The sequence below is a fragment of the Lygodium microphyllum genome, chromosome 13 (genome assembly GCF_053477565.2).
Source record: "Lygodium microphyllum isolate KBCC chromosome 13, Lygodium_microphyllum_v1.1.10, whole genome shotgun sequence".
Lineage (NCBI taxonomy): Eukaryota > Viridiplantae > Streptophyta > Polypodiopsida > Schizaeales > Lygodiaceae > Lygodium > Lygodium microphyllum.
In genome coordinates, this window is record NC_141147.1 from 152,795,162 (window position 1) to 152,807,117 (window position 11,956).

The following is an 11,956-nucleotide window of genomic DNA, read 5'->3' on the forward strand; positions in this document are numbered from 1 at the left end:
AGTTAGAGTGCCCACTCGTAATAAATTAAGGTTAGGATTTATTTCTAACGAGTTGATTTATTTATGTAGCTGAAGACTGCTAGGTATTCACTTTTGTCGGTTTAATTGTATTATTTTACTAACGATTGTAAATGCTTCAGTTGATGTGTAGAGATAGCAGCAGTGGCGGAGGAAAGCATTGGAGGATAGCGAGTATTTGATTTATGGATTATATTCTGATAGGTGCCATGCCTATATTTTGTCATGCTTATTTATTGAGGCATCGATTATTTATTATTATTTTGTATGCGCATGGGCGCACGGTTATGTTATTTCTTTTTGGACATTGTATTGGGCGTGCCAGACTCTTTGGCCACCATCCATTAGCTTTATTCCTATTTTTGTAAAAGCAAACTCAAAAGCTAAAAGCTTGTTATATTTTTGTAAATTGGGCTATTATTGAGCATGAAGATGAAATATACATAAAATACATGCTTTGTGGAGCGCTCACACAAGGCATGGGGGGAGATTGCACCCAATTGGTCTCTTGCTCTTGTCGTCATGCTTTTTACCTTGTAACTTATGCAAAAAGTAGAGTTCATTGTTCTTGAGGACCTTCTGGCATTCACTACGCGAGCATACAGCGTCCGATCTGCGCACCAGTGGTATCAGAGCGGAGCTGAGATTAAGAGCTTCCAATCGCTACCCATCTTGTGCGAAGGCGGAGCTCCTGGAACGATCGGGCTCTATGGTCAATCTCGTCGCAAACCGTCGATACAGGCAGACTTCTAGCGATCAAGAACCCCTATTTCCATCATTGGATCGCGAAGGACCGGGCTTCAGAGGCGGAGGACCACTCCTGCATCTCCTTCATCAAGTCGTGGATAACCAGAGATAAGCTCCATATTCTCAAAAGTTAAAAAGCTTAAACCTTCAAAGTTTAAAGCTTTAGTTAATTGAACTAAAACTTGAAAGAAAATCGAATCATGGTGAGGACGGCGGCCTGAACAGAGGGCTGCAAATTGCGCCGAGAACATCCTCTTGTCCTAAAAAATCGACGCCTACTGAGAAGCATTAAGCTTCTTACTTCCATAAGTCCTCTAAGGCAAATCAATCCTGCAAGTCACAAACTCCAGGTCACACCCAAACAATCAAGTTCAGCAAGTATCTTCAAGCCAAGTTCTGCAAGTTCTGTAAATCGACTAAGTTCTACAAGTCTGCAACTCTGTAAGTCACATAAGTCTGCAACTCTGCAAATCAGACTAGTCAATTGGAGTCAGAACTGACTTGTGCTCAAAACTCCTAGAAGGACTGTTCCTGCGCAGAAACTCCGAACTGCAAAGTTGTTCATTGGAAGGTACTCTACCTATATGCAAGTTTGCTGAAGCATTTTCAGCATACGAAGAAGGATAAAACACAGATTTTCCAAAGTTTGAGAAAGCTATACCCAAAAACACATAAGCCTTGTATTCCCGAACCTGAGCTACGCTCATCCCGCTGACTTGATTTTGAGTGATAAAGGTCTTTTGAGTTTTGCAGGATGACGGAACCACATATGGATGATCTTATGGCTGAAGGCGACTTACCTGAGCCGGAGCAAAAGCTGGACTTAATCATGATGCAATTGGAAGAAGAACGAAGGGCTAGGCAAGCATTGCAAGCTCAACTGGCATCAAAGAGAGAAAGATCTATGTAGGAGCAAGAAGGAGCTAATAAGAAGAATTGATATGCAAGTTGCAAAGGGGGTAGGGAGTTTAAATAGGGGAAAGGGAAAAAAGAACTGGACCCATGGAACTATAACAAGTGTTGACTACTCTTCAAACAATGCAATCAAAGCTACTAGAAGCTCAAGATAGGAAGATTCATCGAAGAAGCTACTCTAAGGGAGATGGACACCATTCAAATACTTCTACATTTAGTCTCCATGAGCAAGGTAGTCAATTAATGTTCATAGGAGGAAACATCACAACACTAGACCAAGTGTGTGAAGAGCTGAAGAGAGAGAAGGCTCGAGTAGTTAAGGACAACACAAAATTATAGACAAGGCTGAATAAAGTAATGGAGGCTTATGAAGTAGACAACATAACAACAATAAGACCTCCACAACTAACTAGAAAGTAAGGACAAAGAATTGGAAAGCAAGTGCCAAGAAATGGAGGAGCTAAATGTATAAATCCAAGGCCTAACTCTAAAGGTGCAGAAGTAGGAAGAAGAATCCAGGGTGCAATGGGCCAAATGTAGAGTATTGATGGAGCAAGAGAGGGCCAAGATGGCAAACCTAACAAGGGAACTTATTGATGTTCAATAGGCTCATGCTTAGCTACAAATCACATTCACCAATCTGCAAACTATATTATAGACCAATCTTACAAAAGCAGCATCTAGAATGGAGGGGGAAGCTGAATAGGCTCATGCAACCATATTTTAGTGCATAGTTATACATCTAGTCAATACCCTCCTATGGAAAAATAATACAAAGAGCAGGTGGCTATATGTAGATGTATCATCTCCATCCAACAAGAAGTGTACCATAAAGCAATTGCAATAAGAGCCGAAATGGATTGGGTGGAGAAATTAAAGGCCCAACTAGAAATTAACTAGAAATTGCCACTTTCACCTTGGAATAGATTGATTTTGGAACAAAGTTCAACATGATGACTTACAAGCCTATTAGAGAAAGACTAGTGTCTCATCTTTGCCATGTAGAATATGATTATCAAAATTTGAAAGTCATGGAGTTCTAAGTACTCACGTCCCCATCATTTAGTGAGGTCCAATAATCATCAATAGAAGCAGTCTTAAAACCACCTTCAATCATGACTCCCTCAATGATGTCACAGAGCCCTTACATTGTGACACACTACCAGAACCATAAAGGAAGTCCTAGACCTATAACAAGCTATAGAAGGCACATTGGAGAGAGCCCAGCCATAGAAGGTGACGAATGCTCCACTGAATATATAGGTGACATAAGAGCAAGGTGAAAGTCTAAAAGACCTTGTAGAGATAGATATCAAGAAAGGCAAAAATATGACATTGCAATCACCTTTGAATTTAAGGTATATGAAGTCTCCAAGTTTAGAAGGCTTCCTCCCTTATGGATAGTACAGTTACTCATTAGAATAGGAAATAACATAGCTCAAAAGTGGCTTAACCAATAGGATGTAGAAGCCTTCATCAAGAGCTATCACCTTACAAGCTCTAGAAGCAGTTGTTGCCACTAGAAAAATCCTAGCGATCATGGGCACGATAATAGGAGTCATGCTATCCTATTTTGGAGAATGATAAGTTTGCATGAGATGCTTGCTTATATGCACACTAAGATGAATGGGCAAATCCATTATACCCCCTTCGATCCTCGAAGGTATGCCAATGACTATTGTGAAAAAGAACATGGAAGGTACAATTTTCCAAATCCCTAATATTTGAGCCCTTGAGGACGAGATTTACCTATTGCATCCTATGGACTAGTGCCTTGATTTAGCGAGTTTATAAAAAATTTTAGTAACTATCTTGACCCATCATTCATTATGACATATAATTACCTATATAACTACTAGTGATGCTCCTTCAATAGCCACACATCCCTTATGAAGGTGGGTTCTTTGATGTGAATGTCATAATAGATAGGGTAGCCATGGTACATTGGATCTTTATGCACTACTCTTGCCATCATGCTAAATAGGTCCTTTAGAGGACATGGTGCACAACCAGTTCACCAAATGTACTCATCCATTCCTTCAAGAGTCTTCAATTATCCTAGGACTATTGGTGAAAGACTACTTGCCATTGATAAGGATGTTGTAGCCACTCCTTGAAAAAAAAAAAAGGAGACAAGAAAAGAAAAGAAACAAAATATTGTGCACCTAGGGATCCTCAAAAACCTAGCCCGTTTTTCCCTCACATCACAACCTCAAGGCACATCAAGGGCATGACCTACCGAGCATGTTACAAGACTTATCACCCTAGCATTGCATCGCACAAATAACCATGCACCAATCAGGTCCTCAAGTGTAGGACAATGCTTTGGGCGTCCATGCATCTCTTGGTTACACTAGTATGCACCCACATCGCTGCATGGATAGATAGTCACACCCCCAAGAAGTGTACATGATTGTAGGTACTTGAAGATCTTTGTGAGGAAACCTCCAACATTTGTGGCCTATGGTTCAACTCTTTACTTCAAGAAAATTTTTTTGCACTTCACCTCCAAGCTAGCGCATAGTCCTTACCACCATTAGCATAGGACATCTATCACTCTTTCGGGAAGTGCTAGATACTTCAACCACACTCCATCAAACCAACACCCAAGATCCATGGGACTGACACTCATTTAGGAGGAGGATAAATGTTACCCAAGTGCAATTACAATGACCAAAAAACAAAAACAAAAGGAAGAGATCGAGAAGGACAGAAGAATAATTAGTGTTTGAGAGGACCTACCATGAAATAAATTCATAAATTCTCGATAGAAACTTGCAACGCAATTGATTTGGTGAACATTGAGCTCACTCCCATGCAAATTATACTAATTTCATGGTGAAAAGTAGGTATCCCAATGTTTGGATAGGTGATGAGGATAGGTATCCCAATGTTTGGATAGGTGATGAGGATTCAATTTGAAATAGCTACGTGCAAAAGGGCCAATCCAAGAGTAAAAAAGTGAATAGGATGCCCAACTAGAAAAGAGAAAACCCTAAATGAATACTATTGTATATAATTGGAAAAGATGAATAAAAGCTCAATTTGTAGTGCGTGGCAACTTATGATCAAGTTCTCTATCTCTACTATCTGTTTTGTGGTTCTTCTCTGCATCTATCTCGTGATGGCAACTTAAGCCTAGATGTGGCAAAACATTTGAATTGAGAGCTTGATGATCAAGGTGGTGGCATGAGGATTCTAAGACCACCATTGACATTGCAATGTGAATACAAGGACAAGAAAATTTGGGTGTGTCTACTACAATCTCAAAATCGTTGGTTACTATTGCTTATTTGTGAGAATAACTAATGGTTAGGAGAAGAGAGGTGAGTGACTAGGTGAGAGGCAGCCAACTCGAATAGTTAAACTCCTAAAACAATAAAAGCTCTACATTTGTCTCACTATTGAGCATGGTTTAGGCCCGATAATCCCACTAACTCAACTATCATATAACCACTTGAATCTTCTTATCATAATTCCTCTCTATTTTATGCAATCTATCTCTCCCACGATACCTCTCTCTCACTACTTCTCTCTCTTCTTCACTATCTCTCTCTAACTATTGTCTCACTCACACTATCCTTCCTCTCTCACTAACACTGTTTTTCTCTCATATCCCTCTTCTCTCACTAATAGTCTCTTTCTCTCTAACCCTCTCACTATCACTCCATTTCTTTCTCTATTAGTCTCTCTTTGTTCCACCTATATTCCAACTCTCATCTCTCATACCATCTCTCTATTCTTCTATTTCTCTCTCTTCCTCTGTCACTCTCTAATTCTTACTTTCTCCATTCTCTCTTTCTCACTCTCCCTCATAGTCAATCTTCACACACACACACACACACACGCACGCACACATTTGGCCTACAAATGGCCGCCTTAGGCAATATGAGAGGTTTTGCGCGGGGGGGGGGGGGGGGGGTTCTAGATTATGGGCCTTTATATAAGCCTTTGGTGGTGGGAGTGAGGAGGTCTTAAAGTGGTTTTTTGTTTTTTTGGGGGGGGGGGGGGGTTGAGATTATATAGGCCTTTGGTGGTGGGAGTGAGGAGGTCTTAAAGTGGGGGCCAGGGAGGGGGAGGTTTTGGTGGGGTGGGGCACAAGAAAGGGGTAGCCTACACATGGAGGGAGGGACATAATTCATTGTTGCCTCCTATCCTCATCTTGCTTTCTTGCTCTTCATCATCCTCATTACATCTTCATGCAACTTTGGTGAGCTTTTTGGGACTTGGATTGTGACGTAAGTAATGGTGCCATGCCAGGGCTGAGAACATATTGGTTTACCTTTTTCTTTTAAATTTTTAGAAACTAAGTCTCATAAACTTTATAAATAAGAGCTTGTTCCTGCACATAGAAATCCATCAAGATGTCCCCAACTTGACAAGAACTAGGATAACTTTTCTTAGATTCATGAGAGAATATCGTATTGAGCACAACACCCAATTTAGTTATCCAAAAACATTCTAAATCCAAATCCTCAAATTCACTTTACTAACTTATTTTTGATAGGTCCACAGTCTTTCCTTTCCCTTAATTTGCAAAATTTCATCCTTCTCCAAAAGTCTACTCAACTTCACTTCTCAAAACCTCTTGGAAAATGACATGGACTAAGTTTCTGCTAAGGAATTTGAATGGATGCCCTTTTTGCAAATTAATTCTTGAAAATGTAAATGAATCAGCCAAGAACAATACACTTTAGACTTTGATATCCTAATGCTTATGCTTTAATAAACTTATTCTCTAATACCCTTATGCTCTCAAAGGCTTATACTCTGAGATTATGCATATGTACATGACCCTAGCTAGGCTAGAGGAGGTAACATTCAATAGTTTGTTGGACACCTCTTCATGAGGAGCATCATCTAGATCCCATAGGATGTATGGAATTTGTGGGTAGTATCAGAGTCTACCTCATAACAAAAGGCTTATACTCTGAGACCAAGCATATGTACATGACCCTATGGACTTTGTGGGTAGTATCTGAGTCTACCTTATGCTCTCAAATGCTTATACTCTGAGACCATGCATATGTACGTGACCCTAGCTAGGCTAGAGGAGGTAACATTCAATAGTTGCTAGACACCTCTTCATGAGGAGCATCATCTAGATCCCATAGGATGTATGGACTTTGTGGGTAGTATCAAAGTCTACATAAGGCCTCAACCCAAAAGAAATAAACCAAAGGGTCCCTAAACTTCTAAGATCTTTCTAAACATAGTAATCACCTCTCTTGAAGAGATCACTAAGTAGCCTCTCAAGGATGAGGGTGATCAACATTGCACTTAGTTGAAAGAAGTGTGAAAGAGGGGCATGATCTAAGAATAAACCTCTCTATCATAGTATAGTCACACTAACTTTCTCATAAAATAATGTCAATTTGGGTTTAAATTTACTACTTGACATGCATGATCGATAAGGTCTAGTCCTAAATGACAACGCAGCAAGCAACCTGGCTAATTAGGTCCACTTGTCCTTAGGATGGTGTCATTGAGACCTCCATCCACCCACTTTCCATCCCATGCACATAACAATCTCTTGTTATCTAAGTAATTTATGCTATCACACTACTTTAACTTATGCAAGTAACTTCCTTAATTCTCCCATTACATAAGGTTCATTGCATGACCCTTAGGGCACAACCACATCAACAATCAAGTATTGAAAAATGGCTCCCTTTAGTTAGGGTATAATGCCTTTATTATTCACAATCCACAATATAGAATGAAGATACATTTCATTGTTTACAAGTAATGCCCTTTAAGAGCTGCATTGCACTAGCACAATAAATAGTTGCATGAGTGAGACAACTATATATTTAATAGGGATCAAGCCAACGATTTATAAAAGAAAACAACCTAGAGGAAGCTCATTGATTCATTTAACCTCATTATGTAGAGAGATATGAACAACCATTGGATAACCCTCCTATCATTGTGTTGGGTTTTGCAAGGTAAGTGTAGGGTTAGGGCTTAAGCTATCACCCCTCACAATTGTTATGTGTGTCAAGTACCCCCACCACTCACCCCATCGCAACCTTACGCGACTTGGGTGTAAGAGTTTGCAAGCTTCTAAGAGTGGCCTTTGGTTGGTTTGATGGAAGTGACTCATCAATAGAGCTCCAAAGCATCACTCTTTCCAGAAGTAGGTAGAGTAAGGCTGGTTACACACCAAGTGACATGGTTAACCCCTGCCCAGAGTGTCGGCATGTACTTTTTGAAATTGGGCACGGACATGAGCATCAAACCTTTACACACCAAATGGACATAGTTTGTAAAAAAATAATAAATAATAGACTTATAAACTTTTTGATTGGTTGCAAATGAAAAAAGTGCACCGGTGTCCACCACTTTACAAAGTGGGCAAGGGAGATTCCTTGTCCAAAAGTGGGTAGGGAGTTCACCTGTTTAGTAGGTAAGCAACAGGTCATGTCCTCTCTAGTGTGTAAAGGACTACGGATGCCCAATCCTTAAATAAGTGTTTTGATTGGTTAAAGCTTACAAAGTGAGGGTCCATCATTTGGTGTGTAACCAGCCTAAGTAGGGAAGTGTTGATGGCTATAAACTCTCACACACAAAGGCTGCCATGAAGAAGTGGGTGCTGGCTTGCATAGGACCCTACTCTGAGGACTATGTAAGAACCCACTCGGAACCTGCTGTTTCCATGTGAAAGGGGATGGGGGGGTAGGGACAAGTGGGGCTTGCAAAGATTTTGGATGTTGGTTAGTGGTCAGGCTTTTACCCTACCACATTCCAAATTTCCAGGTTGCAGTCTGAGGCTGCCTCAAAATATTGAAGAGGACTCAGAGGATGCAGGGTGTGTCAGGCTGCGTGTCTGCGACTGTCCTAAGCTTCATCCAGTTGGGCGACAATTTCATGCAAAGATTTTACAATATACTTAAGGCTACTTTTAGTACTTTTGCCTGATACGCCTTCTTCACCTTGCTCCTCCATGCCCCACGAAGGGCTATACTATCTATTCCGGTCCTGGGAATGTGAAGACTGGGAATTTCCTGCCCCATAGAACTCCCTTTGAACGGACGAAATTTCCTATCTGTTGCTGTCCCCAGAAATTTCCTGTGAACAAAGGAAATTCCCGTGTAACAGAATTCAGAGGAAATTTACTATCCTAAAGAATTCCGTTTAATTTCTCCTCACTACTTTCCTGTCTCTCTCTCTCTCTCTCTCTCAACAGGGGAAATTTCCTGTCCTATAGAATTCCCTTCGAACAGAGGAAATTTCCTATCCTGCAGAATTCCCTTTTATTTCCCCTCAATCTCTCTCTCTTATTCATCCCATTCTCATCAGGTCTCTCTGTTACTGTACTCTCTCCCCTGTTTCCCAAGAAATCTACCTTTTGCATGCAGCTTTTCATTCTCCCTTCTCTTCTGTGTGTTGTGTGTCTGCACAATGCGTTTTTCTTCTTCTGAGAGTTTCTACCTAGGTAGTCTTGCCCAGCAAGCTTCTCTCTCTTATAAGTTCTTATCGGGTTTCTCCCACCCTGCTTCTTTCGTATGAGTCCAGCCCCATGTACATCATCCCAAAACCAGGCCTTTAGCGTGGGTTCTTCTCCCGACGTAAGCTCATCAGTTAGGCTGCTGCTACTACCCAGATCTTCTTCCTTTTGCCTGCTCGCAGAGTCTCAGATATGGCCTCCAAGGATGGCAAAGATCGAGTCCTGGCCACCGCCCAGCACATCATGAGGAGCCTGGGCACCGATGAGACCATCACTGAGGACATGCTTCGCATCTTCTGCAACTTTGACGACAGATTCTCCAGCATGAATTATGAGAGGCTCCGAAGAGGTAATACAGACCGAAATATCGACAGAGATAGGAATGCCCCTGCCCCCTGCACCATCCCCTGCTCCCCACCTGCAGAGGAGCCCCTTCACAAGAGCTTGCAGCTGGCTGGAGAAACTGTCGTCAAGTGGGAGATGGCCGCCTCCAGTTCGTGCAAAAAGACCCGCATTTGGGACCTCCACTGCAAGGATTCAGCCTCCGCTTACCTCCTTGCAGTCGATGAGCTCCAAGACCTCATGGGTTCCCTCTCCCTCTCGCGCCATGATCGGCCTGCATTCGACCGTGCACAGAGCCTCCTCCAGCTGGCCATGTCACGGCTCGAAGAGGAATTCCGGCATCTCCTCGTGTCATACAGCCACAGGATAGACCCGGAGTGGATTCTGGAGGTTGCCACTGCCCCCCCTTCTCGTGGCGAAGATGACTCTGCTGATACTGTATCCCGCAGTTCTATTGAGGAGGAAGAAGAAAACAGGGACGACGATAGTACGCCTTCGACTCAGTTCGGCAATGGCTTCAATGTGACAGTCGATTTGCTCCCAAGTGAGGTGGTTTCGGATCTGAATGACATTGCACGTCGCATGATGGCTGGTGGCTATGGCAGAGAATGCTGTCAGATCTACGCAAGCTTCCGCAAGGCAGTGTTGGACCAGTGTCTGTATAGGTTGGGCGTGGAAAAACTTACCATTGAGGATGTCCATAAAATGGCATGGGAGAATTTGGAAGTAAGGATAAAGAAGTGGGTCCAGACCTTGAAGGTGGCAGTGAGGGTGCTTTATGCCAGTGAGAGGCTTCTCTGTGACCAAGTTTTTGATGGACTGAGCCCATGGAGGGAAACGGCCTTTGCCGACCTCGCCAAAGGCTCAATGATCCAACTTTTGAGCTTGGGTGAATCCATTGCAATCAGCAGGAGGTCGCCTGAAAAGCTTTTCAAAGTCCTTGACATGTACGAGACCTTGTGGGACCTCCTTCCTGACATTAATGTTGTGTTCTCTGATGACCTCTGCTCAAACATAAGGTCTGAAGCCAATGGCATTCTAGTGCGCCTGGGAGAGGCAGCTCGAGGAACTTTCGCAGAGTTTGAGAATGCAATTCAAAGGGATGCATCAAAGACTCCAGTGCCAGGAGGTGCCGTCCATCCTCTCACACGTTATGTGATGAATTATATATGGTTACTGTTCTGTTATACAGGTACTCTGAAGCGCCTATTGGGAGACAAAAAGCTGGCAACACCAAGGATCGGGGGAAGGACATCCTGGAATTTCTCATCAGGAGAGGATACCCAAACTGGTGCAGATCATTTGTCCCCATTGGCAGTTCAGATTATCTGGTTAACAGTTCTTCTGGAGTGCAATCTGGATGGTAAATCAAAGCTGTACAAAGATGTAGCCCTTTCTTATCTCTTCCTGATGAACAATGCCCACTATATTGTGCAGAAGGTGAAGCAATCAGAATTAGCCTCATTGATTGGTGAAGACTGGGTTCGGAAACATTCGGGCCAGGTACGCCAGTATGCCATCAATTATGTGAGAGCTGCATGGAACAAAGTTCTGGCTTGTTTAAGAGATGAGGGCCTCTCCGTCAGTGGTAGCTTCTCAAGTGGCATTTCTAAAGTGGCTCTGAAGGAGCGGTTCAAGTCTTTCAATACTGCATTTGAAGAGGTGCACAGAATCCAGTCAACTTGGGTTGTTCCGGATGCTCAGTTGCGAGAGGAATTGCGGCTCTCCATTGCGGAGAAGCTGATCCCTGCCTACCGCGCTTTCATGTCCCGCTTCCAAAGCTATTTGGAGGCTGGGAGGCATCCAGGCAAGTACCTGAAGTATAGTCCTGAAGATCTTGACAGTCGACTTCTCGATCTTTTCGAAGGACCTTCAGGGCAGGTGGTTCCTCAGAGGAGGTCATTTTCTATCACTTAAGAGTGCTCATTATGAAGAGTGGGTGTTGTGGTTCTGTGGCTTGAGAGCCTCTTTCACTTCAGATCAGGTAGCTTTGCCAGATAGTTAGTTGATTGTTATTGTCACCCTCCCTTTCTCATGAGCTGAGGTGATGATATGGATGCCTATCCAACTTGTAAAAAATACACAAGAAATGTTTAGTAAATATAATTCAGGGTGTGCTCTAGCTGGTCATGTACACGAGATCTGGTGAGGTTGTGACTTCAATGGTGCATCCATGTACTATCTTTTTCAGAATTTGAGGCTGGTATAGCTTTGTACCCTCTTGAAGGTTTTGCAGTCCTACAGGGCCAATTTATGCTGGTTCAGTCTTTTTGGTTACTCAAAATTTTTATCATGGACTGTATAAGCAGCAGGCTCTGTTGAATATATTCTCACCAAGAGTCATTGTTTGCCACTAAAAATGATGAATTATTCACTTTATATTGGGACGCTTTTGAGCATGTTGTCAAGCAAATTCCCTAAATAATAGAGATTTGATGTAAAATGAATTGCAAAATTTCAGAAGAGCCTCCTAGATTCAAAGAA

General features: G+C 42.4%; 1 pseudogene; it reads left to right on the plus strand.

Moving 5' to 3' along the window:
• The first annotated feature begins 8,538 nt into the window (after positions 1-8,538).
• Positions 8,539-11,956, plus strand: LOC148027364 (exocyst complex component EXO70B1 pseudogene; annotated as a pseudogene).